Source organism: Plecotus auritus (genome assembly GCF_963455305.1).
Source record: "Plecotus auritus genome assembly, chromosome: X".
Lineage (NCBI taxonomy): Eukaryota > Metazoa > Chordata > Mammalia > Chiroptera > Vespertilionidae > Plecotus > Plecotus auritus.
Genome location: NC_137784.1, coordinates 19730885 through 19758639, shown reverse-complemented (window position 1 = coordinate 19758639; position 27755 = coordinate 19730885). Strand labels below are relative to the sequence as shown.

Here is a 27755-nt window from a genome sequence, read left to right as displayed (position 1 = left end):
ACTTAGCTGTGAAGGCACTTCTTTTATTTCTAGAACAATAAACACCCTTTTTACATGAGCTAAGATAGGAGGGAGGAAGATTTATTCCTCAGCTAGAACTCCCGTTCCTTGCCCTCAAGCACATAACCATCTGCTGGGCCGCATTGGCCTGGTCTGGAATCAATGCACTCAAGAAGCTTGCCCTGCTGGAACTGCTCCTACAGGGGTCCTCAAACTACGGCCCGCGGGCCACATGCGGCCCTCCGAGGACATTTATCCGGCCCGCCGGGTGCCGCTGCCTGTCCTGCTTAGCAGCCGACGCGTCCTGGGCCCGCAGTGTGCATAGGAATTTGTTCATAGTTTTTTTTTTAAACTACAGTCCGGCCCTCCCACGGTCTGAGGGACAGTGAACTGGCCCCCTGTTAAAAAAGTTTGAGGACCCCTGCTAGAAGAAGGCAGATTTTAGCCTTCTTATTCCTTTCATCATATTTCTTTTGAATTTTCTTTGATCATTTTTTGTTTAAAATCTCTTCCTCCTCAGGAGTCAGCTTGGCCCCCTTCTTGTGGCCCAGGGGCAGTGCACAGTGGGCCTCGTACCACTGTCGGTACGGTGTGCTGTCAGTAAGGACAATGTAGTTCTTTACTCGGTATGGACCAGTTTGTGGTTTGATGCATTGTAGACAACATTAATAATCCTTATTTTCTGTGTCCAACACTCCAAGCCCCAGGAGAAGCTGCCCGCATCCAGCCTGAAGGCATGGTACTGCTTGTTGCCTCCCTGCATGTAGACTGTGGGCCGTAGGGCCAATCCTAGTGTTGGCAGGGCATCCTAGCTCATTTTTCTGCTTTTTGGGATAGGGGTTCTCTTGACCCCAGTCTTGTGGTGCTTGTGCCAGTTGTCCAGAGAGATGCCATGGCTTGGCGCCAGCTGGAAAGAAAGAAAGGCACTTTTTTAATTCTGGGAAAGGAGGGATTAATTTCTACTTGTGAAGACATCCTTCCAGTATGAAGACAAGTCATTGGATTCATCCTACAATATTTTAAAGTTGCCTCAAAAAATATTGTGGGAGAATTAGTCTTGTTTATTAGTTTTAGAGAGAATTTTGCAGTTACCTAGGGCAAAATAGTATAAGGAATCTTAACAATTTTTCTCTTTTCATGCACCAAAGTTCATTTCTAATAAAGTATATTGTGTCCCAAAAGTACCTATTACATTAATGTAAAAATATTTCAACAATATACAGAACATTAACACTGAATAGAAATAATTCAAATAATAAAGTTAGGTCTACATAAAACCAGCAATAATTAAGAAGTATTTATAAAAGCTTTCACATTATATACATATATCATTTAATAGGCTATGATATATTTCATAAAATATTTTAACACATAAGCATTTGAATAGGAATATGCTTGGGTTATTATAAATGTTGATTTTTGGATCCAGAATTTAAAAATACAAGTACTGCTATACAATTCAACTTAGTTATTTCAGATATAAAAATGTTTTTCAATAATCTGTTCTTGGTATAGCTATTGGCATTCTGAGTAGGATAATTCTTTGTTGGGCACTACCTGCAGGCTGCAGAAAGCTTAGCCTCTCAGCTACTCACTCTCAAAACCACAGTGGCACTTTACAGATATTGTGACAACCAAACACTCCACGTTTTCAGCCTCCTCCTAACCCCCCTTTTCTCCATTTAAAGTAGTAATTTTGAGGATTATATGCTCTCTAATATCTATAATAATAAAAGTGTAATATGCTAATTAGACCAGACGACTTTCTGGACCAGCTGGGGCTGCAAGGGAAGCCTGAGTCCAGGGTGCCAGAGGGAAGCCAGTGCTGGCAGCTGGGGCCGGGGGGAAGGCCTACTCTTGAACGAATTTTGTGCACCAGGCCTCTAGTTATAAAAATAAAGGAATAAGTTGTTTCTTCTCTCTCTTTCTCTATCTCTATCTCTATCTCTATCTCTATCTCTATCTCTATCTCTATCTCTATCTCTATCTATCTCTATCCTACCTCTACCTCTACCTCTCCTTTCTTTTTAGAAACTGCTATTGGAAACAATAACCAAACAACATTTTTTTCACGATATTTTAGAGCTAGAAAAATTCTTTTATATGTATTATGTTATTCAATTGTTGCATTATCTATATTAGGAAAGCAGAACATATATAATATTTCCCTTTTGATATGTTCAAAAAAACCCAGTAAGGCTCAGGGAAGTTAGATTCTCTAAGTATCATACTGTAGTGAAGTTGAAACTGATGTCATGGTTATAACATTTAGATTAGTGACCTTTCAACTTCATCTGACTGAAATGTTGACATGTCCCCTGTCCTCAAGAAAACAATAGTTTAAGTGGGGAAAAAATATCAATCAACATAACTTAAGTAATGAATTTCATGATGCAGACTAATGCGCACATCACCTACAGAAAAATGTTAATGGTTTAATGCTTAACTGTTAAAGATAAACACTGGGTAATCTGGTTTTACCACTTATTCATAACAATGTATTGAAACCTGGTTTTTCTTTGGTGCTCAGCTTGATGCAGACACTACTGCACATAAGAAATAACTTAAAATGGTGTCTATAGTAAATACAGTGCATTTGAAATACCAAGCTACTAAGGGCCTGGATTTATCAAAGGGAGAAGGGCATGTAGAGGAAAAAAAATAGTTTCAAATTTCTTTTACTGTGATGAAATCACATGCTTATGCACAACATTTAAAACAAATCATTTTTAAAATTATTAATGCATCTTACAAATTTACAACTATAGCATTTCAGTACTACAAAGTCAGGCAATAAAATATGGGGTTGTTTTGATGTATGTAACTTATAAAATTGACATCATGATTGACAATTGCAGTCACTTTAACTTCATAATTTACCTTTATTTCTCAGTTTTATTTTTGTTACATGATCTTAAGAGAATAAAACTCATATAGATAAGATGATGCTAATTGCACGTATTTCATAGTTTATCTTTATTTATTTATTTAAGTTTTAATTATGTGACTGTTTTTTTTTTAATATATTTTATTGATATTTTACAGAGAGAGGAAGGGAGAGGGATAGAGAGCTAGAAACATCGATGAGAGAGAAACATCGATCAGCTGCCTCCTGCACACCTCCCACTGGGGATGTGCCCGCAACCAAGGTACATGCCCTTGACCGCAATCGAACCCAGGACCCTTCAGTTCACAGGCCGACGCTCTATCCACTGAGCCAACCCGGTTTCGGATGTGACTGTTTTTTTATTAAATCTTTATTGTTCAGATTATTACAGTTGTTCCCCTTTTTTCCCCCCATAGCTCCCCTCAACCCGGTTCCCACCCCACCCCATGCCCTTACCCCCCCTACTGTCCTCATCCATAGGTGTATGATTTTTGTCCAGTCTCTTCCTGAACCCCCCCATACCCCTTTCCCCCCAAGAATTGTCAGTCCACTCCCTTTCTATGCCCCTGATTCTATTACACTCACCAGATGATTCTGTTCATCAGATTTTTTATTCACTTGATTTTTAGATTCATTTCTTGATAGATATGTATTTGTTGTTCATCATTTTTATCTTTACCTTTTTCTTCTTCCTCTTCTTAAAGAATACCCTTCAGCATTTCATATAATACTGGTTTGGCGGTGATGAGCTCCTTTAACTTTTTTTAATCTGTGAAGGTCTTTATCTGACCTTCAATTCTGAATGATAGCTTTGCTGGGTAGAGTAATCTTAGTTGTAGGTTCTTGCTATTCATCACTTTGAATATTTCTTGCCACTCCCATCTGGCCTGCATAGTTTCTGTTGAGAAATCAGCTGACAATCGTATGGGTGCTCCCTTGTAGGTAACTGACTGTTTTTCTCTTGCTGCTTTTAATATTCTCTCTTTGTCTTTTGCTCTTGGCATTTTAATTATGATGTGTCTTATTGTGGTCCTCTTTGGATTCTTTTTGTTTGGGGTTCTGTGAACTTCCTGGACTTGTAAGTCTATTTCTTTCACCAGGTGGGGGAAGTTTTCTGTCATTATTTCTTCAAATAGGTTTTCAGTATCTTGCTCTCTCTCTTCTTCTGGCACCCCATAATTTGGATGTTGGTACGCTTGAGGTTGTCCCAGAGGCTCCTTACACTATCTTCATATTTTTGGATTCTTTTTTCTTTTTGCTTTTCTGGTTGAGTGGTTTTTGCTTCTTCGTATTTCAAATCTTTGACTCGATTCTTGCGATCCTCTAGTCTGCTGCATAATATTTTTAATTTCAGTCAGTGTATGCTTAATTCCTAGTTGGTTCTTTTTCATATCCTCGAGGGTCTCACTAAATTTACGGGCCTTTTCTAGAAAATTCTTGAAAAACCTTATAACCGTGGTTTTGAACTCTATATCCAGTAGTTTGCTTTCCTCCATTTCTTTCATTTGTGACCTGTTTCTTTGTCTCCACATTTTGGTTGCTTGCCTGAGTTGATAGAGTGGCTTTGTGTGCTAGGTGTCCTATAGGGCCCAGTGGCTCAGCCTCCCCAGTTACCTGAGGTGGACGCTCTTGGTGCACCCCTTTGTGGGCTGTGTGCACAGTCTGGTTGTAGTTAAGCCTTGATTGTTGTTGGTATCCCTGGGAGGAATTGACCTCCAGGCCAATTGGCTGTGAGGATCAGTTGTGTCTATGATGGGAGAACTTCTGTGCTGGAGACACCCTTATGAGACAAGACTTGCTTCAGTGGGGCTTTGGTGCTCACTGAGCTGCCCCCTGAGTGTGTCCCTTATGGATCTGAGGAGTTGTAATCTGGATGGTCCCACTCTGACCTCTGGGTACACTGGCTCTTGGATCTCCAAGGAGGTGCAAATTTAGCCTCTGCCTGAGGCCACCCAGCAGGAGCTACGGAGAGATATGCAGATTCCTCTTCTTTGTTTGGGTTTTGGAGGTGCCCAGATGAGACCCAGCTATGAAGCAATGCAAGCTGCTGTGGGGCCTCGGGCCTTCTTTTGAATGTTCTGGGTCTCCTGACTCAGCTGCAGTGTGTTAGTTAAGTTTGGATTTCAAAGGACCAGACCATTCGTATGCAAAAGCTTCTGCACACAACTTGGATGGGGCGGAGTCTCAGGGCAGAGCAAACAGCAATGGCTTCCCATCAGCCCTGCCCTAAGAGGCCCCCAGGTCTCAGTGTCCCTTGGCAATCACTGCAAGCACCTCTGAGAGAAAGCTGCCCTCGAGTTCCACCCACTGCCAGACAGTCCAGTTTCTCCCCATATGAGTCTGGGTCCCCAGAGTCTTGCCCAGAACTGGAGTTCAGAGCAGTCAGGAGCTTGCGTCTCCCTGCGGACTGAAAAAGCCAGGCACATCCTCAGTTGCCAGCCCTCTCCGCCCGCGCTCCTCCATACCTCTGCACTTTACTTCTGCAGTTCCTGTGAGTCTCAGTGTGCTTTTCTCTTCCCTTCAGTTGTTGAATTTCCACTTAACCAGCCTTCCTGTGGTTCTGGATGATGTCCATTTTGTTTTTTAGTTGTAGTTTTGAAGTGGTTGTGCGAGGCAGCAAGTTCAGGTGTTTACCTATGCTGCCATCTTGGTTTCTCCCCTATGTGACTGTATGAACTAAGATTCATAGTTTACCTTTAAATTTCAATATGTTCTTTAATTGAATGTATTCAGAATATTGAAAGAATAGTAAGGATATATTTGTATATATGCTAGTTCATGTATATGTGTGTATATACCTAAATTGCTAAAAACTGAGTGTATTCTTTTATTAGATACTGGCTTAACTTTATCAATAAATGAGTTTCTAAACCAACTAAAAGTATTATTTCTTGGTAGAAAAATTTTAAATGTTTCTTTAAATTTATGAGATATTCAAAAATTTCTTTGTAAGAAAAACAATAATGTCTAATTACCAGTTACTATTATTAGCTGCTAACAATTTCTAATTATTCAAATTTATTTTGTTTTGCTCATCAAACCTAAAATTTATTTTGTATTTCCATTTGGTCTCTAATCCAAAGTTGTATTATGGTTTCATGAGCAGGAATTTTTAATTTAAATATTTAGGCCTATTTCAAAGTCACATAATTGTGAGTTTAGAAAGCACCCTAAACTCACAGTTATGACTAAAATGATATGCCATACAATATTATAATGATAAACTAACCTATGTATTTACTTATTATTTTACAACTGATTTCTAACTTCTCGCCAAAATGTGACAAGCAGTTATGGCCACTTAGTCCCTGGTCGTGAGTATAGAACACATATGCTTAATTATTGTGCTTGCTTATACAATATTTTATGAAGGGATATTAATAGTTTTCAATTTTTAAAAGGACCAGAGCACACATAAACTTTCTAATCAATCTTACTTTTATGAGTTGTACAAACATGATGAACAAAGATAGTATTCGAAAAGATTTTGTTTACTTGTGCTAAAAGGACAGAAACAAATGAGGGAGAAAGATTGAAGTCTCAAAGGAAAGGATATAAAATGTGCTTAATAAAATGTTCAGTTTTTAAAAACATGAGTCAATACCTACTATATAAGGTGGAAATTCATAATAATTAATAGGACACCAGAGACTGTAATTATGGTCTCTAACAAGAAAGCAAATTGCAATAGGAATAAAATTTTGACATTTTGTTCAATTTGTTTATCACCCCAGAACAGAAAGGGAGATGGCTAGATGTAACTGCTTTCTTTTTCACATGAAGATGACCTAAGTGTTTTATTTGACTAGATGCTCAATGTGAAACCAAACCAAAATATCTCACTATAGTTTAAACTTTTGAAAGTTAGACATCATAAGTTGAAGTGACCAAGTAAAGAAATGAAATATGGCCCTAGCTGGTTTAACTTAGTGGCTAGAGCATCAGCCTGCGGACTGAAGGGTCCCAGGTTCGATTCTGGTCAAGGGCACATACTTCGTTCGTAGGCTCCTCCCTGGCCAGGGCCCTGGTCGGAGTTTGTGCAGGAGACAACCAATCCATGTGTTTCTCTTACATCGATATTTCTCTCTGTCTTTCCCTCTGTCTTCCACTCTCTCTAAAAATCAATGGAAAAATATCCTTGGGTGAGGATTAAAAATAAAATAAAATATGATTCCCTGGTTCTTGAACATGGAGGGATTTTTACAGGTGTGGTATCAAATTAGAGAACGAAAAACAAATGAATGCTTTCAGATGAAAAACATGATGATGAAGAATATAGAAATCTGCTCGGCTGGTGTGGCTCAGTGGTTGTGCATTGACCCATAAACTGAGAGGTCCCAGGTTCGATTCCTGGTCAGGGCACATGCCTGGGTGGGTTATGGCCTCCATTCCCAGTAGGGGGCGTGCAGGAGGCAACCAATCAATGTTTCTCTCTTACCAATGTTTCCATTTCTCTATCCCTCTCCCATCCTCTCTCTCTAAAGAAAAATAATTTTTAAAAAAGAAACTAGAAATTCAATGATTATTACCAAAATGTTGTGTCAGGTACACCAAGGGATGAGGTGTGATGAGCAGTTCTAGATCCCAAAAGATGGATCATTGAAGACCAAATTGTAAGGCAAGATTGTCAGGAGCATTTCCTATGTGGAATAACATAAGAGGGGTAATAATAAGACAGAATGTGATATGTACCCCAAAAGTAGACTGAACACTATGTAGGTTCAAGGGAAGAAAAGTGATCATGATTATTTAGAAGAATAAGGAAAAGATTTCATTGTTTTCTTCAATCAGGCACTGATTAAGCTCATGCTAAGAGAGTCTGATTTTAGTTGCGCATGCATCAAGAAGTTTGAAACATGGACAGTGAATTCCACTCTGCATAGGATGTAAAATGATGCAGAATATCTTTGCTCCTAGAGTACAAGATAAATGCAGATAAAATAGAATTGATACTTTTCTAAAGGACTATCAGAGTAGTGAAGGAACTGAAGCCTAAATTAGATGATTTCCAGAGAGGGGGAAAAAAAACTTCTTCAGATAATAGTGAGCCAAGGATGTTATTTGAGGGCAATTGCTGGGTTTAGCTATCAAGCTATTGATCAAAGTGTTAGCAGACAGGACAAACTGAAGTTTGAAGTACTCATAAGTTCAATGATAATTCACTCATCCTGACAATTCTCACCACCCCAGTTTCCCTGATAAGATGACAACAAAGGCAAGACTTAAAAGCAGAAAGAATTTGCACCATCTTATGGAGTCTTCAATGTGAAATCAAACCAAAATCTCTCATTACAGTTTACACTTTTATTTTTTTTAAATGTATTTTATTGATATTTTACAGAGAGGAAGGGAGAGGGATAGAGAGCTAGAAACATCGGTGAGAGAGAAACATCGATCAGCTGCCTCTTGCACACCCCCTACTGGGGATGTGCCCGCAACCAAGGTACATGCCCTTGACTGGAATCGAACCCGGGACCCTTCAGTTTGCAGGCTGACGCTCTATCCACTGAGCCAAACTGGTTTCGGCCAGTTTAAACTTTTAAAAGTTAGACATCATAGCCCTAGCTGGTTTGGCTCAGTGCATAGAGCATCGGCCTGCGGACTGAAGGGTCCCAGGTTCAATTCTGCTCAAGGGCACATGCCTGGGTTGCGGGCTCAGTTCCCAGTAGGGGTCGTGCAGGAGGCAGCCAATCAATGATTCCCTGTCATCATTGATGTTTCTATCTCTCTCTTTCTCTCCCTTCCTCTCTGAAATCAATAAAAATATATTTTTTTTAAAAAAAGAAAGTTAGACATCATAAATTGAAGTGACCAGGTAAAGAAATGAAATATGGCCCTAGCCGGTTTGGCTCAGTGGATAGAGCATTGGCCTGCCGACTGAAGGTTCCAAGGTTTGATTCTGGTCAAGGGCACTTATTTGTAGTGCCTTTGTACTAATAAATCCAATGCTGAACCATGACCCAAACACCTTCTGGCTCAAATACAAAGATCAAGAAGGCAGTCTGTTCTCTTTCTCTGATACCTGATATAATTGATATCTGTACTCTATAATTTCATTCCCATGCATTCACTCTGATCACTGGCCGTTTTCTATCCAATTTCTTCCATCTTATAAACCGACCTTTATTATTCAACTGCATAGAATCACCAATCAATTGATCTTCATGTTTTCCCTCTCTCAACCCCTCAATTGTCACTTTCAACCTTATCCAGCCCACATACACTTTCCGTTTCCTTGCTTCTCCTCTCTTCATTTTACTTGCCTGACAAAATCCCAACCACAACTAAATATAACTCTCTGCCTATTTTATATCTGCATCAAAGCAGCTGAAGTTGAATGGAAAAACACAGGATCTCATTGTAAATGCATGAGTCCTGATGGATTTATACCATATTTCCCTAACGCATTTGTTCTCCTACTATACCAGATTTCATACCTTCATCTCTCTTCACACAGTATGAATATTTCCTCTCCTTATTTATTTTCAGTTCTTGACCTTTCTTATTTCCTAATGAAATAAAATAGAACTGATAAAAGAGTCCACTCTTACTACCACATCTACCAATCTGCTTTCATCTGGATCTATATACCCTTTCTCTTCTTCTATTGCTCTCAAAGAATTGTTACAGATGCTATCCAAGGCTAACCCTCACACATGTGAACTGAGTCTTATTCTCTCTTGTCTACTCAAAGACGTAACTCTCTTTCTTTCCTTTTTCTTGAGCTTTTTTTACTCTGATATTTCTTAACAGCACATGGATATCCTGTTCTCTCTCCTTCCCAAAATAAAACTTCTGTAACTACATATCCTTCCTCTCCATTTCTTTACCTCTCTTTACATTAAAATTCTCAAAAAAAGCTATTTGCACACTGTCTTCAATTATTTCCTATTGTCCTCTCTTTAACCCACTCCAATCAAGCTTTTACCCAAACTACATGAAACAGGTTTAATGACATTCTCTCATGGCTTCCATTTTGTGAGTTCCAATGATAATTCACAATCTTCATTTTACTTGACCAGTTAACATCTGACACAATTATTCATTCTCTCTTAGTTCAACCTCTTAGTTCTCTTGTTGTACTTGGCTTCCAGTACAACATTTTTTCTTGGTTTTCCTCTGATCACATGAGTTCTTTCTCAGTCTCTATTGCTATATTCTCCTCCTCTTCTCAACTTCAACCACTGAAAAGCTCTAGGGCTCAGTCTTCTTCTCAATATTTACCCAGTCCCTCATCCTATATAATAAAAGACTAATATGTAAATTGTCCCCTCCGGGAGTTTGACCGCTGGCTATGATGTGCGCTGATCACCATGGGGTGGCACAGAACATGGCAGGTGTCGTTGATGTGCTGTGACCTCTTGCTGGCTATGTGGTTGATGGGGACAGAGGTGTGGTGAGAATGCAGGGTGTCTGCCAAGCTTGCTCTCATTCCCCCTGCTACCCTCCCCTGGGACACCAGGGCTCGCCCACCAGGGAAGCCCCCCCTTCCTCCCACCACGTGCTCAGGTGCCGGGCACCTTCAAGGAGCCTGCCCTGCACCCGTACAGCCTCTTCCAGGTGAGCTGAGCCACAGCTTCCGGGACCACAAGGGCCAGTTGGGCTCCCCATGGGTTCGTGCAGGAGCTAGTCTGTGAGGCCCACCGGGAGAGCACACTGCCTGCCCAGCTTCCACTGCTGGGCAGCCCAGAGGCCCATGCTGTGCCCCAGCTCCGCGTGTCTGGCCACACTCACTGCATCATCTCCACGTTGGGACTCGGGCACTGTGATTCAGGTGGAGGGGGGCACATGGGGACTCAGGGGCCCAGGTGCTGCCCAGGGCCCAGAGGTCAGCTGGGACCTGCCCTTCCATGCTAGACTCTTGTGCTTCGATCACTGGCCAGGCCTAGGGACCGTACCATGCCTCTAGTTATTACAGTGGTCGCCAAATTTTCAGACCTCACGGACCACCAGTGGTCCACGGACCACCGGTTGACGACCGCTGAGTTATTACATAAAGACACATGGCTTCAGATATCATCTATATGTTGATAATTACCAAATTTATAATCCAATATAGATTTCTCACTAGAACACTAGTCTGATGAAACTACATGATGTCTCCCTTTGGATCTTTAAAAAATATATTTTATTGATTTCAGAGAGGAAGGGAGAGAGATAGAAACATCAATAATGAGAGGGAACATTGATCGGCTGCCTCCTGCACGCCCCTACTGGGGATCGAGTGAGAAACCTGGGCATGTGCCCTGACCAGGAATTTAACCATGACCTCCTGGTTCATAGGCTGATGCTCAACCACTGAGCCACGCTGCCCGGGCGATACACATGTTTTACTCCCTTACTACAGCTCACTGCTCAACTTTCCTGTAAGAAGATAAGTTGTTTCCTGATTTCCCTTGGTTTTCTTCCTTATTCACTCCCTCCATTACCCCATTTCCTTTTTTTCATACCACTTACAACTATCTGATATATTACATATCATATTGCTATATATTTATTTTCTGTCCCTCTCCTTAGCATGCAAAAATGTAAACAGACAAAAACAGGCTTTGTGGTTTTAGTTCAGTGTTATAGTCCCAAGTTTAGAGTAGTACCTAACATATATGGTGCTTTAAAGATGTTTGTTAAAAAATAAATATATTTTAATGAAGACCAAAATTTGTTTTGTTTCAGAAATTTGTAAAATAATTTTTAAACTAATTTTCTTTCAACTATACTTTGATGACCCTAAGGGTTATTAGTATTTATTTTGTTGACAGCAAGGGTTTTTCCCTACTTGTCTTACTTTCCATAATTAATATTCTATATTTTCTTTTGGATGTACATTCTACAAGAAGGCAGCTATGTGGTTAAGAGAGAAATATTTTAGAGATATTCTTATCCCTTAACTCTTTCAAAATGAGAGACTACACTAATTTACATACCGTCTGAATATGAAAAGGCCTAGAGGTGGTAGGAAGATAATTAAAACCTAGATCTGACAGGCTTGTTGAGGAACAAAGCAATTCTTGTTAAATTACTATATCATTGTAGTCTGGAGGGGTTAGAGATCTTGATATGATTATTAATATACTCACATTTGATTTGTTTAAGCAATTACATTGTTTAATGGGTGAAAAGCAACATACTTGCTATGAAAAGTTCACCTAACAGCCTTCTGTATTTAATAGCCATACAATTGTCTACAAGAAGAAAGATTAAGGCAAGCATGTCTGAACTAATATATGAAAAGAGTCTCACAAGAAACAATTATATACAAAGTAATAAACTCTCAATATCATTTAAACTTATGTGCAAATATTGAATATTCAAATTAATGTTCATAAAAATCTATAGCCATTTTATTCCATTGAATATTAATATGGTTATGGATGCTGTTAATCAATTGTGTTTTGTCTCTTATTTTCAATCCTTTTTAAAAAAATTTTTTCTGTTGGCATTATATATAAAAAGTATTTTAAGATGTGCATAAACCATTGGTTTGACAATCAGTATTCAAAGGATAATACTATTGCAAACAATTTTTCTGGGGAGCTAAAATAATTATATTCGTTTCCTGTTGGTATTAGAACAGCGTTCTTGCAACACTTTCATGGGCAGAAATGCTAACTCGAAACATCTTTGCAAAGAAACTCACTACGAGGGCATTTAGATTGCTTTAACATGAACATATTTGCAGCAATTTTCACATATGTAAAAAATAATTACCTAAGAATTATTTCACTGTTGATTACATATAAGTACTTTTTAATGAGATAAATTTAATGTAATTAAACTGGTATAAGAAAGCACTTTCTACTTTTCTAGCAGATAGAAGAAAAGACACTGGAGCATTTTTATGAGCTGAACTTAAAAATTCTGTATTTTCAATTCTGATTTATTCCTAACTGTATAATGCTGATGTCTTTTCCTTGCAGTGTTTGCAGATTTCTTTTGAGCATCAGTTTCACTCAGTAGTCAATTTATAATGAAGATTATGTAAAAGGTGACAGGTTAAAATCAGGCCAAATGTTAATGCCAGGTAAAAAGGCCAAAATAATAAAAGAATTATGTTTGGGAGGAACTCTAGTGTGATTTACTTAGTAAACTATGATAAGGAGAAACCGCTGTAAAAGTAATGAATGTTTTACTGAAAACATAAGGTGTTTTCTCCTCCTATTTGCATCCCATGGAAACAAGCTGACTTTCAATGAGAATGAATCACATTCCACTTTAGACTGATGAACAATACAATTCTTTATGCAGAACACAATCAAGCTGTGGAATTCAATTCTGCAATATATCATTGTGGTAAATAGTTTAGCAAAATCCAGGAAAGCATTAAATGTTGCTATGAATAAGAATGACATTTACAGCCATGCTAAGTAGGTCACAAGGTTTAAAGGGCTCTCTGCCCTCTAGCAATGGGGCACAGAAGAATTTGTTTGAAGGTCAGGAAGTAATGTTTCAAAAGAAAATAAACAAAATATTCTCCCAACAGAGGAGTGGAGGAATGGGAAAATTTGACAGATGTGGGAATTAGGAAAGGCAAAAATGGCTGAAAAACAATATATTTTGGATAAAAAAATATTTCCTTATGTAACATAGCAACGTTCAATCATCAGATTGCTCAATGCTTACATTTACTCCTCCCATGCACTAAGACATGTAAGAGAATGGTCTTAACAATATTTATAAAACCCCAATTATAGCTAACCCAAATTTCAAATCACAGGTCATATGGGAAATAATTGTATATTGTTGCCAAGAAAAGTATACAGCAATGAAAATGGGTAAAGAGAGCTGCATGCAGTAACATAGACACATCTAAAAGATACAACATGAAAACTAAAGATCCTGTTAACGTAAAACAAAACAAAACATTCAAACCTTGGAAGAAACTTTTGTGAGTTTATTTGAGCCAAACTGTTAACAATTGTCAGGAAGCAGAATCTCAACGTATTGAAATAGTGCTCCGGAGAATGGTGGGTTTTTCGGTGGTTTTTTTTTTTTTTTTTTTTACCTTGTTTTATACATTACCATCAAAGGAGGAAATGTTATTAGTAAGTGGGTTACATGAAATCCTTTAGTGATTGACTAGGGAGGCGGGAGAAAGTAAAGCAGCTGTGTGTGGGAAAAACCTCTGAGACTGGATAAAAAGTAAAATGTTAGACACTTGCTTCTTTTACACAGGTGGGCATAGGATAGTTAACAATCAACAATTAACATGATAACAATAACAATGAGGGAATTTGTTGTCTGTACCCTGGCACCATTTGTTGTGCCCTGAGGGGTTGGGTGAAAAGGGGAAGTTACAAGTTACCCTGACATTCCACAGGTATGTTACCTTAGATGCAAAAAGACAATAGGCTCAGTAAAGATCAAAGTTGATCTTTGTCAGGGACTATACTGGCCTAGGACATGACTACCCACTGTAAACTGCTTTTTAATGAAAAAAGTTTAATTTCAGACCATCCTTTGTGGTTACTTTAGGTTTTTGAGTTTGCAAGACTGCCAAGCAGGCCTTCTCTAAGTCCGGTTAGCATGTCACCCCTTTTCGTCCACAATCCCTTACAATAACATCTTTACAAAAAGAAAACACAACATTAAACTTAAGTATTTAAGAAAGCTTACTTATGTGATAATGAAGCATCCATCTTATATAAATACTGCTGTTTGAAATTTTAGCCCTGCTATTTGGCTTCTGTAAACTCTTGCTTGCTAAGACTACTCCCACTTCAGAGAGGCCATTAAACCTTCCCCAGACAAGGTTATCAGTGCTGGCACCAGGCCAGGCCTCTGGTTGAGGTCTCAAGGCCCCAGCTCTTTAAGAACTTGCAAAAGGGGCTGGAAACACCCCATATTTGGGAGACAAAGAAGGTAAAAACATATAAATAGGGAAAATTCCTGCATGTTGGAGCCCAGAATTTGAGAGACATTTTCCTCTGGACCCACACGTAATAAATGTAACTCCATCTCTCTAAGTATTGCTTTGTTCTTCTTCGGTTTTCTGTAACATTATAACCATGTGGGAAAGTGAGCAGGTGATTACTATAAATGACAGGAGCATGGTTATTTTTATGAGAGAGGATGGTTGTAACAAGGAGGTGGCCAAAGAGAGACTTTTACAGTGCTGAAATGTTATATTGTTGTTCTACCTTAGTATTTACACTCATTCCCCCCTCAGCCACACATTGTCATCTCTCTCTATGAAGCTGATACCTATAGACTTCATCATCTGGGCTACATAGGCCTCTGGATTCTGGTTGAGTTTGGCTACTGGAAGGCACCAGCCAGAAATTGCAGTGCAAGAAGAGAGATATTTATTTTTCCTACTCTTCATTCCTGTTCTTTTTCTACCTCACTCTCAACTAATACCTATGTTTTCATGGAAAATTCCTGATGACCAAATAACAGAAGTGGAAAATATGTAGGTCTGATTTAAAGATGGGTCTGCAAGAAATGCTGACAGCAGACACAATGTAACCCGACAATCAATGGGTCTATGCTGCCTGTCACTACTTGAGCCAATTCAGCAGAGACAGGGTTGAATCATATATGAGTGTTTATTCCAATACTGCCGGCAGTATGGGAGAGCAGCAGGTCATCCACAAAAATCTCCTCTCCCCTTCCACCATAAGCTAGCTGCTTATGTTGGGCAGAAGGACAAAGTTTACATGGGAAAGTAGGCAAAAGGATATGCCAAATGGGCAGTTTACAGGTCTAGAGATTTGCAAAGGCCTGCAGGAATGCAAAGGCTGGGGGTCTTCAAGGTCTTGTGATATGCAAAGGGCTGGGGATCTTCAAAGGGTTGGTGATATTCAAAGGGCAGGGAGGGTCTTCAAAGGGCTGGTAGCTCTGTGGTTTCTGCAACAAGGTTGTTAATCTTTCCATGATAATAGGCAGCTTCTGGATAGGGAGGATGGGCTGCATTTCCAGGTGAGCTTCCAGGTCCCATACAACTCCCAGCCAGGTTAGAATGTGCCTTCTTTAATCAGAACAAAACACTCATGGTTAACAGAGCATGGTTAATATTTCTTACAATTCTACGTGGTCCTCAATATTCTATTTCTACCCCTATCAATAAGTAAAGATTGCTGTCGCATTTGCTAAGTGGCAAAAGTGGTAGCCTGTGAGAGTTATTCTACATTGTCAACCCCCCCCCACACACACATAAATACATTCTCTGTCCTTATCTGCACTAATTAATGGCCTGGTAGGCTGAGCTCTGCTAACTGAATCTTGTGAAAGGAAGTTTTAGGGGTGAAATAGGCAGGTTTAGGACATTTTTAAAAAATGAGTCCATGGAAAAAGCACAGTGCTACAGAGTTGCAAAAGGGAACATTTCCATAAGACAAGGGAGCTGGGAGTGGCAGAAGTTACATTTCCGTAAGATAAGGCTGCTGGGAGGAGCAAAAGGCACACGTTTACAGAATAAAGGGAAGGAAACCCCTCATTCAAAGAGGGAGGAAGAAAAGCTGAGAGGGAATTGGAGAACAATAAGGGAGAAGAAGGAGGGAACCTCAAGTACCTCACTTGAGGCTGGAGCTCTGGAGTTGCTATAGTGACCAAATCAAAGGGGATGGTGACCGATCAGAGGGGATATCGAGGCACAAAAACTGCAGCCTTTGTAAACCCTGGAAAAAGGGACTCTCTTTCCCCCTCCCCACGTGGTAGTCTGTGCTTGTTTCTCAATAAATTTCCACCTTTGCTCTACCATCTTCCATCCGTGTTTCATTCTTTGACTCCAACAGACAAAGAGCCTGGTATGCCATCCTGCCAGGGGGACAACTCATGTTTCCAGTCCAAATTTCCCATTTCACTTGCAGGCTCCCTTTCCAGCTGCATGTTTATTGGATTCAGGCAACAAGAGGCCCCATCTCAATCAGTGATCATGGAGTGGGACTAGAGAGATGCAGGGCATTTCTTTCCAATCCCAAACTCACTAGGACTACATTTCTAACTTCCTCTTCCACAACCACACCTCCCGCTGAGTGCCTTCTCCTTGGCACTAGGTGTCTTTGGGATCCAATAACACTATTTCCTTCCCTTTATGCTCCAGACTTTGGAGTGATAAAAACTTTGCTCTGTTGTGTTGTGTTAATATAAGAAACATCCAAACCTGTAAAGAACTTTTGTAAGTTTATTTGAGCCAAACTGTCATCCATTTCCCAGAAGAAGAATCTCAATGGATTGAGATAGTGCTCCAGAGAAGGGCAGTTTTGCATCTTATCCTATATAATAAAAGGCTAATATGCAAATTGTCCCCTGGACCAGGAGTTGCACCCTGAGTTCAACAGGGAATTTGACCAGGGGGCAGGGCCAGCTGGCCAACCACTCCAGGCCTCTCCCCCCAGCCAGCCTGGCCCAATCGGCCCAGATTGGGGAAGGCCAGCCGGGCCCCACCCATGCACGAATTCGTGCACCGGGCCTCTAGTTTTATAATATTACAAACAAAGGAGGAGATGTAGGTGGGTTACAAGAAATCCATTGGTGATTGATTTAGGGAGGTGGAGAAAGCAAAGGTGGAGGGAGTAGTAACCTCTGGGATTGGATAAAAAGTAAAATGATAGTGCTTCTTTTAAGTAGATGGTTACAGGCTAGTTAACAGTCAACAATTAACAAGATAACAATAACAATGAAAGAATTCAAGGTCTCTGCCCTGGTGCATTGGTTGTGCCCTAGGGGGTCCGCAAAAAGGGAAGTTACAAGTTACCCAGACATTCCAAAGGTATGTTATCTAGATGCATAAAGACAATAAGCTCAGTTAAGATCAAAGTTGATCTTTGTCAGGGAAGATACTGGCCTAGAACATGACTACCCACTATAGGCTGCTTTTTAATTTAAAAAGTTTTTAAAATATATTTTTATTGATTTCAGAGAGGAAGGGAGAGAGAGAGAGAGAGAGAGAGATAGAAACATCAGTGATGAGAGAGAGTCATTGATCAGCTGCTTCCTGCATGCCTCACACTGGGGATCATGCTGGCAACCCAGGCTTGTGCCCTGACCTGGAATCGAATTGTGACCTCCTGGTTCATAGGTCAAAGTTCAACCACTGAGCCATGCCAGATGGGATAAAAAGTTTTAATTTCAGATCATCCTTTGTGGTTACTTTAGGCCTCTGAGTTTGCAAGGCCACCACGCAGGCCTTCCTTGAGCTTGTCAGGTTAGCACGTGACCCCTTTTTATCCATAGTTGCTAATTTGTGGGCACTGTCTCCATCCCTTTCTTGCTACTTTAAATCTCTTCACACCAGAATATGGAGGTTCCTCAAAGAATTAAAAATGGAATTGCTTTATGACCTAGCAATTCTACTTCTGGGTATATATCCAAAGAAAACTGAAACACTAATTCAGAAGAATGTATGCACCCTCATGTTCATTGCAGTGTTATTTAGAATAGCCAAGATCTGAAAGCAATCCAAGTGCTAATCAATAGATGACTGGGTAAAAAAAGTGGTGGTACATATGTTGTAGAAGACCAAGGAAATACCAAGCATGCTTCCTAGAGAAAGGGAGGGACCCTGTTTATTAACACTAGTGGACTCCAGGAATAATTTCCAAATCAGAGTGAGGAAACACGCAGAGGGCTTCACTTTTTATAACCTTCTGGGGTCTTTGTCTTGTAGATATGGTTCCACCCCCTTTCCTGGGCTTACAGGAAGGCCCCCAGGTGTTGGGGTTCCCCAGGCCATATCCGATGATCTGTCCTGGGGCCAGTGATAATGACCCTTACCCCCCTCCCCCGGGGCAGTGCATTGTTCACAATTTTTATGGCCTGACACGCCTTGCAAGACCAGTTTCCTCCTCAGATATATACAATGGGAAATTACTACCTATAAAAAAGAATGAAATCTTACCTTTTGTAGTGGCATGGATGGACCTGGAGAGTATTATGCTAAGTGGAATGTCAGTCAGAGAAAGATTAGTAGCATATGATCTCACTTATATATGGAATCTAAAGAACAATATAAATGAACAAACAAAACAGAAACAGACTCAGACTGATGGTTGCCAGAGGGGAGGGAGGAAGGGGGACTGGGAGAAAAAGATGAAGGGATTAAGAAGTATAAATTGTAGTTAAAAAATAGTCATGGGAGGTAAAGTACAGCATAAGAAATATATATATATAAAAGGTTAAGTGACAGTCTGACCAGCTGGTAGGTATGACACGAACTTACCATCAGGGGAAGATGCTCAATGCAGGAGCTGCTGAGCTGTGGTGACTTGGCAGGGCGGTTCTCGGGTGACGCACCCCGGAACCAGAGAAGAGGGAGCCTGATTCTGGGGTGTGTTACCCAAGAACTGCCCTCTCGCAATCTGGGACCCCTTCTGGGATGTTGGAGAGCCGGTTTCAGCCCAATCCCCGCAGGCCAGGCCGAGGGACCCCACCTGCCAGAGGGACCCTGCTCACTTTGCAGACACCCTTTGAGCTACAGTGCTGCCCCAGGTGCAGTTAGCTGGGGAGGGACTGCAGGAAGTTGTCTCCAGGGTATGTCTGGCCCTTCTCACCCAGTCCCACCTGGCTGGCCACCTTCTAATTAATTTCCTTTCAATGTGCATGAATCTGTGCACCGGGGCACTAGTATAGTCAACAATAGAGATAAGGGAACCATGAGCTCTTTGTCTGGTGAAGTCGAGGAATTAAACCAGGGACTGAGGATGATATAGCAAAGATGGAAATTTATTGAGAAACAAGCAGAGACTCCCACATGGGAGGGGTAAGAGTCCCACTGAGTCCCTTTTTCTTACGGTTTATAAAGGCTGCAGTGTTTTGTGCCTCAACATCCCCTCTGGTTGGTGACTATTTCCCTTTGATGTGGTCACTATAGCAACTCTGAGCTCAAGTCTCAGATGAAGTACATGAGATTCCCTCCTTCTTCTCCCTGTTGTTCTCCTATTCCCTCTGGGCTTTCTTCCTCCCTCTTTGAATGAAGGGTTTCCTTCCCTTTATTCTGTAAATGTGTACCTTTTGCTGCTCTCAGTTCCCTTGTCTTATGGAAATGTACCCTTTGCAGCTCTGTAGCCCTGTGCTTTTTCCATGGACCCCTTAATTTCTAAAATTTCCTAAACCTGCCTATTTCACCCCTAAAAACTCCTTTCAATAGTGTAATAAATATGTATTCTGCCAGGTGAGTACTTGAAATATTGGGGGGACCACTTTGCAAAGTATATGATTATCTAACCCCAATGCTATACACATCCAACAGATACAAAATAATATTGAGAATGCTTTAGTAGTAATAATTCTATCTAATAAAAGAGTAATATGCAAATTAACCATCACTCCGCTATACCCACAAGACCACGCCCACTAGCCACGCCCACCAGCCAAATCAGGAGCGAATATGCAAATAAACCCAACCAAGATGGCTACAGCCACAAAGAGTAGGAGGGAGGCTTGGGTTTCCCTGGCGATGGAGGAAGCCAAGCTTTCCACCTGCCCTTGCCGGCCTAGGCCTCCACTCAAGGCTACAAAGTTTCGATGATAGAAGATACATAAACCCAAACAGCAATGGTGGCAGCCACGGAGCAAGCAGAAGGCTTGGCTCCGCTCCAGGCTACAAAATTTCAATTGTAGAAGATAAATAAACCCCAGATACCAAGGCCTCTGCTTGGGTCGCCAGGGGGCATGGCCGGCCTGCAAACCACCACAGGCCCCTCGCCCAGGCAGCCCCACACCCCAAGGGAACCCCCACCCTGACCCGGGACACCCTTCAGGGCAAACCAGCTGGCCCCCACCCATGCACCAGGCCTCTATCCTATCTAATAAAAGAGTAATATGCAGATTGACCATCACTCTAACACACAAGATGGCTGCCCCCATGTGGTCAAAGATCCTGCCCCCATGTGGACACAAGATGGCCACCACAAGATGGCCAGCAGGGGAGGGCAGTTGGGAGGGACCAGGCCTGCAAGGGAGGGCAGTTGGGGGCGATCAAGCCTGCAGGGGAGGGCAGTTAGGGGTGACCAGTCTAGCATAGGAGGGAAGTTAGAGGCAAACAGGCTGGCAGGGGAACAGTTAGGCATCAATCAGGCCGGTAAGGGAGTGGTTAGGGGGTGATCAGGCCGGCAGGCAGAAGTGGTTAGGGGCAATCAGGAAGGCAGGCAGGTGAGCAGTTGGGAGCCAGCAGTCCTGGATTGTGAGAGGGATGTCCGACTGGGATCGGGCCTAAACGGGCAGTCGGACATCCCTCAAGGGGTCCTAGATTGGAGAGGGTGCAGGCTGGGCTGAGGGACACCCCCCTCCCCCGTGCACGAATTTTGTGCACCGGGCCTCTAGTCTGTAATAATAAAAGCATAATATGTTAATTAGACCAGACAACCTTCTGGATGAAGCTAAGGATGCAAGGGAAGCCCGGGTCCCAGATGCCAGAGGGAAGCTCATGCTGGCAGCTGGGAGAAGGAAGGCCTACTCTTGCACAAATTTCGTGCATTGGGCCTCTAGGTATAATAATAATAATGATGATGATGATGATGATTTGTCTGCACTTCTAGAGGCTTGACTCTCTCAGTCACCAATATGAGAAGCATGAGAAACTTTTGCAACACAGAGCTCTGCAGCACTGGCATAGAGCCAGATAATTACTATAGTCAGTGATTATACAATGACCATCATTCTATCTATATTTTGATGCTCAAAAATATTATACTATTCAATGAGTTTTCAAAAAAGATGAGCCATTAAAAATACCTAAAATTGGGTGTTGTAATAGAGAAGAGGGAGGAAATGGAGGAAAAGGACACAAGAGGATAATATTCTTGTGCATAATAGGAAATACTAGACTTTTATAAAGAAATAAAGGACTAAAGGTAATTATATAAAATATGATTATAAAGCTAAACAGAAATGTTCCTAAATATCAGATGGCTCTATTAAGAGATGAAATTTACATACAGTAGAGGGAAATTTATTTCTAAGATATTTTATCCTTTTTTCTTAATATGAAAATTTCTATCAGTAGTTTGTGAAACAGGAAAATTTGACTGGAACGCACGGTGTTCCCCTGGGCAGGATGATTTCCCAGGCTCTTTGTCCGGTGGAGTTGAAGAATGAAACCACAGACGAAAGATGGTAGAGCAAAGGTGGAAATTTATTGAGAAACAAGCACAGACTCCCACGTGGGGAAGGGGAAAGAGTCCCACTGAGTCCCTTTTTCCAGGGTTTATAAAGGCTACAGGTTTTTTTTGTGCCTCAATAACCCCTCTGTTTGGTCACTATTTCCCTTTGATTTGGTCACTATAGCAACTCCAGAGTTCAAGTCTCTCATGAAGTACAAGAGGTTTCCTCCTTCTTCTCCCTTATTGTTCTCCTATTTCCTCTGGGCTTTTCTTCCTTCTTTGAATGAAGGGCTTCCTTCCCTTTTTTCTGTAAATGTGTACCTTTTGCTACTCCCAGCTCCCTTATCTTATGGAAATGTACCTTCTGCCACTCCCAACTCCCTTGTCTTATGGAAATGTACCCTTTGCCGCTCTGTAGCCCTGTGTTTTTTCCATGGATCCCTTAATTTCTAAATTTTCCTAAACCTGACTTTTTCACCCCTAAAAACTCCTATTTTATCCCTAAAAACTCCTTTCATTTGGAAGCACGAAAAAGCCTAAAAATTATCTCTCATAAGCTCACTTCTTAGTGAGAAATCATATTAAAATGCTGTACATTTTTCTTTGCTATTTATGTATTATACATATATACATACACACACTAACATGTACCACACTTATAATCTTGCCATCTTCACTTAATGTTTTATCTAGAACATTTTACCATGTTGTTAGATATTCTTAATGGTAACATATGCTTCTTAATGGTTGTATGAAATTTCATCAAACAGATTTATTGTACTGTCTTTTTATTGAATACTAGAGGCCCATTGCAGGAAGATTCCTGCAAGAATAGGGCTTCCTGCAGCTGGAGGAATAGGGTTTCTTCGCTGCCCCGCAAGCTTCTGCCTGCTTCCCTCCCGTCTCCGCCGCTCCGCTTTCTTCTCTGCAGCTTTGCTCCCTTCTGCAGCGCTTGGCTTCCTTCTACACTGCCTTCAGTCTTCACTCCACGCCTGTGTATGCAAATTAACCTCTATCTTTGTTGGGTTAATTTGCATACTTGCTCTGATTGGCTGGTGGGTGTAGCGGAGGGATGGTCAATTTGCATGTTTCTCTTTTATTAGTGTAGACTAGGTTCTTCCCATATTTGTAAATCTTGCAATATAGATTAAGAATCTCAAGTGTGTGAATATGAGAGGAGTTAGAAATAGGGCTAGGCCAGTGGTCGGCAAACTCATTAGTCAACAGAACCAAATATCAACAATACAACGATTGAAATTTCTTTTGAGAGCCAAATTTTTTAAACTTAAACTTCTTCTAACGCCACTTCTTCAAAATAGACTCGCCCAGGCTGTGGTATTTTGTGGAAGAGCCACACTCAAGGGGCCAAAGAGCCGCAGGTGGCTCGCGAGCCGCAGTTTGCCGACCACTGGGCTAGGCAGACAGGGTAAGGGGTGGATGAAGAAGAAAGTACAGACATAATGGCAGGACCAAGCAGAGCCGAGCTCCAAACCGCAAGGTTGTTTATCTTGCAGGTGCAGAATGTTACAGGATTCCAGGGCAGGAGAAATAGGGAAACTGAGGCAGGCAAGTTAAAGCAAGGCCAAACACTGTGGGCAATTTGCAGCCAGCTTGTAACTAACAAACAATTATCTTTCCCAGGCAAGGACGCAGCCGAACCTCCCTAATGAGAGAATGCAGAACGGGAGGGGGGAAGGGGAAAGGAAAAAAAAAAAGGGCCATTTTTACTCCCTAAGCAGAGCAGCCAGCAGTCTCAAGGCTTGGCAAGATAAAGTTGCCAGGTGCTTTTCATGAATTCTGGGAAGGCCACAACAAATTAACAGGGACCTTGAGAATTAATCTGTACCAAAATAGTCAGCGGAGGAATTTTGAAGCCTATAGACAGGAGGGTATATAATGCCTCAGACCCCCACCCCACTTGCTCTTCAGATTAGCTGAGAGCCCTTCTGTGCTTCATGAGCCAGATGTATAGGTTTGCTTGCTTTGCTTTTGCTTTTTTAATATAGATGCATGCTTTAATTGCTTTAATAAATTGGCTTTTCACAACGCAGTCAAGGTCTCTCCTATAAATTCACTTATATGAGAAGAGAAGAATCAGGGTGGGGACAGCCCACTCCCACTGACTCAGGGGGCTGTCCTGTCCCAGAACACCACTCTGGTATCAGTATGAGGTGCCTATAACAACTGTTCTTGGTACCAATATGATTTTTATTTCATTTTGAGTCATTTTTTTTCGTTTTGATAAACTTTAAAAGTATAGGAAAATACAAAAAGCCCATATTCCTACTACAGACAGTCCTCGGGTTAAGTCGGACTCAACGTACATAGTTTCATGGTTATATCACCATTTCGCATTGTCCCAAGTAGATCCCAGGAAAGGATCTGGGGTGTTTATCTAAGGCCGTGGTCGGCAAACTGCGGCTCGTGAGCCACATGCGGCTCTTTGGCCCCTTGAGTGTGGCTCTTCCACAAAATACCACGGCCTGGGTGAGTCTATTTTGAAGAAGTGGCGTTAGAAGAAGTTTAAGTTTAAAAAATTTGGCTCTCAAAAGCAATTTCAATCGTTGTACTGTTGATACTTGGCTCTGTTGACTGATGAGTTTGCTGAACACTGATCTAAGGCGTCTCTTGAGATAAACTTTAACCATGCAGGTGTTGGGACATTCAAGTAGTTGCTAGCCAAGAGGCTACTCTATGCAAGCAGGACCAAGGACAGGCCTAGGACCGAAAAGATCAGAAGCTTTAATTTCAATTTTAAGCGTACGCAAAATAATTCAATTAACTGCCGGAGGAATTACACCACACGAAACATATGCAGTTGCAAATCACACAGCACTTTATTACTCACACAAGTTCCTGATGCTGCGGGTACAGGCTTGGTGGGATCCCAGTGGTGCTGTCCTCTGGGGTCTGGCAGCTGGGCTGGTCTGGTCCAGATGCAGGGGGCCAGCATTCCTCACCTGAGAGCTCGGTTGCATATCGATCGGGAGGTCCTAGCCGTTCTTCTGTCATCTGGCAGGGAGAGGAGCATGCAGCGGCGTTGCTTGCCGGACTGATAAAAGGACGTGCCTTTGTGGCTGTCTCGACAGGTGAGCACCGTTAGCTGGCCAGGACCTATTTTTAAAGTCTGTTTCATACCCGCAGCAGTTCAGGTGGCTATCAATGAATTATGTCAATACACACATGTTAATCTCAAACAGAGCAAGGGGCTACATGTGGTTATCTGGGGAAAGTACATCACTCACACAAATGGTTATCTTAGCAAGTCACTCTGAGTCAGTAACAGAAGTTCAAATCCTTATCTATGGGGTACACATGCTTCAGGGCAGTGGGAAATGTGTCCTTAATATCACACTTTAAGTTTCAGGAAACATTTCAAAACCTTCCTAATGTTTTTAGACATTCTTTAAGCATTTTTAAATATTTCTATATTTTATTACAACACCCATTTATTTATAAAAAAAAAAGTTCTGTCATTTTGACATATGTACATATGTGCTTTGTGTTGTTTATTATTTACCACAAGTAAAGGTCAGAAATTGTTATCTTTCTTTTAAATTTTTTTTTACTGTTTCACTTCATTACTGCTGTGTATGTGCTCCATGTGAGTGACGTAGGTGCTTATGTAGGTGGGTTCCAACTTATGGCGAAAATCGCGTTACGTGTGCCATAGGAACGGATCTCTGATGTAACCCGAGGACCTACAGTATACAAAATTAACCACTAATTATAATTTTTTGTGTTTATCTATTTTTTAATATAATAAAACAAATTTATAGAAAAAAATTCTATCCAATCATTATGTCCTGCCCATTTCTCTCCAGATATCCCCAATGATACCTGTTTGTTCATTTTTTTAAAAACTAGAGGCCCGGTGCATGAATTTGTGCACAGGTGGGGTCCCTCGGCCTGGCTGGTTATCAGGCCAATCAGGGCCAGCCAGCCAGGGGGAGGGACCATGGGAAGTTGGTTGGCCATAGGAGGTTGGCTGTGGGAGCGCACTGACCAGTGGGGGGCAACTCCTGCATTGAGTGTCTGCCCCCTGGTGGTCAGTGTGTGTCATAGCAACCAGTCTTAATGGTCGCTTAGGCTTTTATATATAGAGATGTATTGAGGTACTGCCAGGCTCTGTCTTTGGTGCTAAAGACATGGGAATAAACAACATGAAGAACATCTGCTCTCATGGAGCTTATCTTCTTGTGGCAGGCTGTGGAAGTTTGGAAAGAGAAAATGAAAATATAAAAACTAAAATAGATAAAATGTCAGATTGTGATACTTGCTATAGAGATAAGTATAGCAAGGGATCGGAAGAGATGGAAGGATTTCATTTTTAATTTTTTAAGATTTTAGTTTTATTGAAGAATAATTGACATATATAATAGCATATATTGAAGGTATTTCACAAGTTGATTTGGTGTAATTAACATTGTAGAATGATTATAAAGATCAAAATAATTATATCCATTGCTGCAGATAGTTGTTACTTTTTTTGTAGTGAAAATGATTAAGATCTACTTTCAACAACTTTTAAGAATAGAGTACAGTATTGCCTTAGCTGGTTTGGCTCAGTGGATAGAGCATTGGCCTGTGGATTGAAGGGTCTTGGGTTTGATTCTGGTCAAGGGCACATGCCCAGGTTGCAGGTTGGAAACCCAGTAGAGGGTGTGCAGGAGACAGCTGATCAATGATTCTCTCTCACCATTGATGTTTCTAGCTCTCTCTCCTTCTCCCTTCCTCTCTGAAATCAATACAAATATATTAAAAAAAGAATAGAGTACAGTATTATTACCTGTTATTCTGCACATTAGATCCTCAGAACTTACACTACTTCTAACTGATAATTTGTACCCTTTTACCTACATAACTCCATTTCTTCCCATTGTTTAAGTACATCACATTTTGTTTACCCATCTATCAGGTGATGGAAATTTTCATTGTTTCTAGCTTTTATTTATTTTTAAAAATTTTATTGAATTTATTTGGTTTACATAATTTTATTGGTTAATAAAATTATATAGGTTTCAAGTGTACAATTCTATTATATATCATCTGTATATTGTATTGTGTGTTCACTATCCAAAGTCAAGTCTCATTGTTTCTAGTTTTTAAATAGTCTGCACAGCATAACCACATTTAGTTCAATGATGGCCCATATGTACAGTGCATAATACTTGATAATGATTATAAATGTCTATATTAGGATTAAAAACATATATATCATGTCTTAGTGACAGTAGGAGTCTGATAAAGTAAACTGAAAAAAAATTACCCATCCTAACCAGTTTATTTTATTTATGCTGATGGGTTATTTACCATAATAAAAAGGAGATGTATTTGTAATATGGAAAATGTTCAGAAAATAAAGAAAGGAAACATTACATATAATTATATCATCTAAAATTATTTTTGGTAATATTTCAATCTAGATTTATTCATTCTCTATGTGTTTGTTGTTTTTTAAAAGGAACAAAATGTGTATATTTATGTATACATAGATCTATCTATATATACTATATATAAAATGTGTTTACATTATTTTTTCTTTTTAATTTATCTTTATTGTTCAAAGTATTACATATAACCCCCTTCCCCCCCCCCCCCCTTTTAGCTCATCCACCCCACCCCCAAGCCTACCTACCACACTATTGTCTGTGTCTATGGCTCCCTGGTACCTCTCTCACTTCATCTCCTACTATTGTCCCACACACACTATCCATTCCTGCCACAGTGACATCCACAATCAGAGCCATCCTCAACTCAATGTCATTGTACTTCATGTCCTCTATCTCCTCCTTCTCTCTTGCTGTCCTCTGCCCAGATATCCACAT

At 40.8% G+C, this 27755-nt stretch overlaps 1 pseudogene across 1 annotated transcript; it reads right to left on the bottom strand.

Moving 5' to 3' along the window:
* Positions 1–92: 92 nt before the first annotated feature.
* Positions 93–27755, bottom strand: LOC308239537 (small ribosomal subunit protein eS8-like; annotated as a pseudogene). Its single transcript has 3 exons — positions 27609–27755; positions 423–907; positions 93–197 (listed from the first exon to the last, which is right to left on the bottom strand). The product of its transcript is annotated as a small ribosomal subunit protein eS8-like (transcript).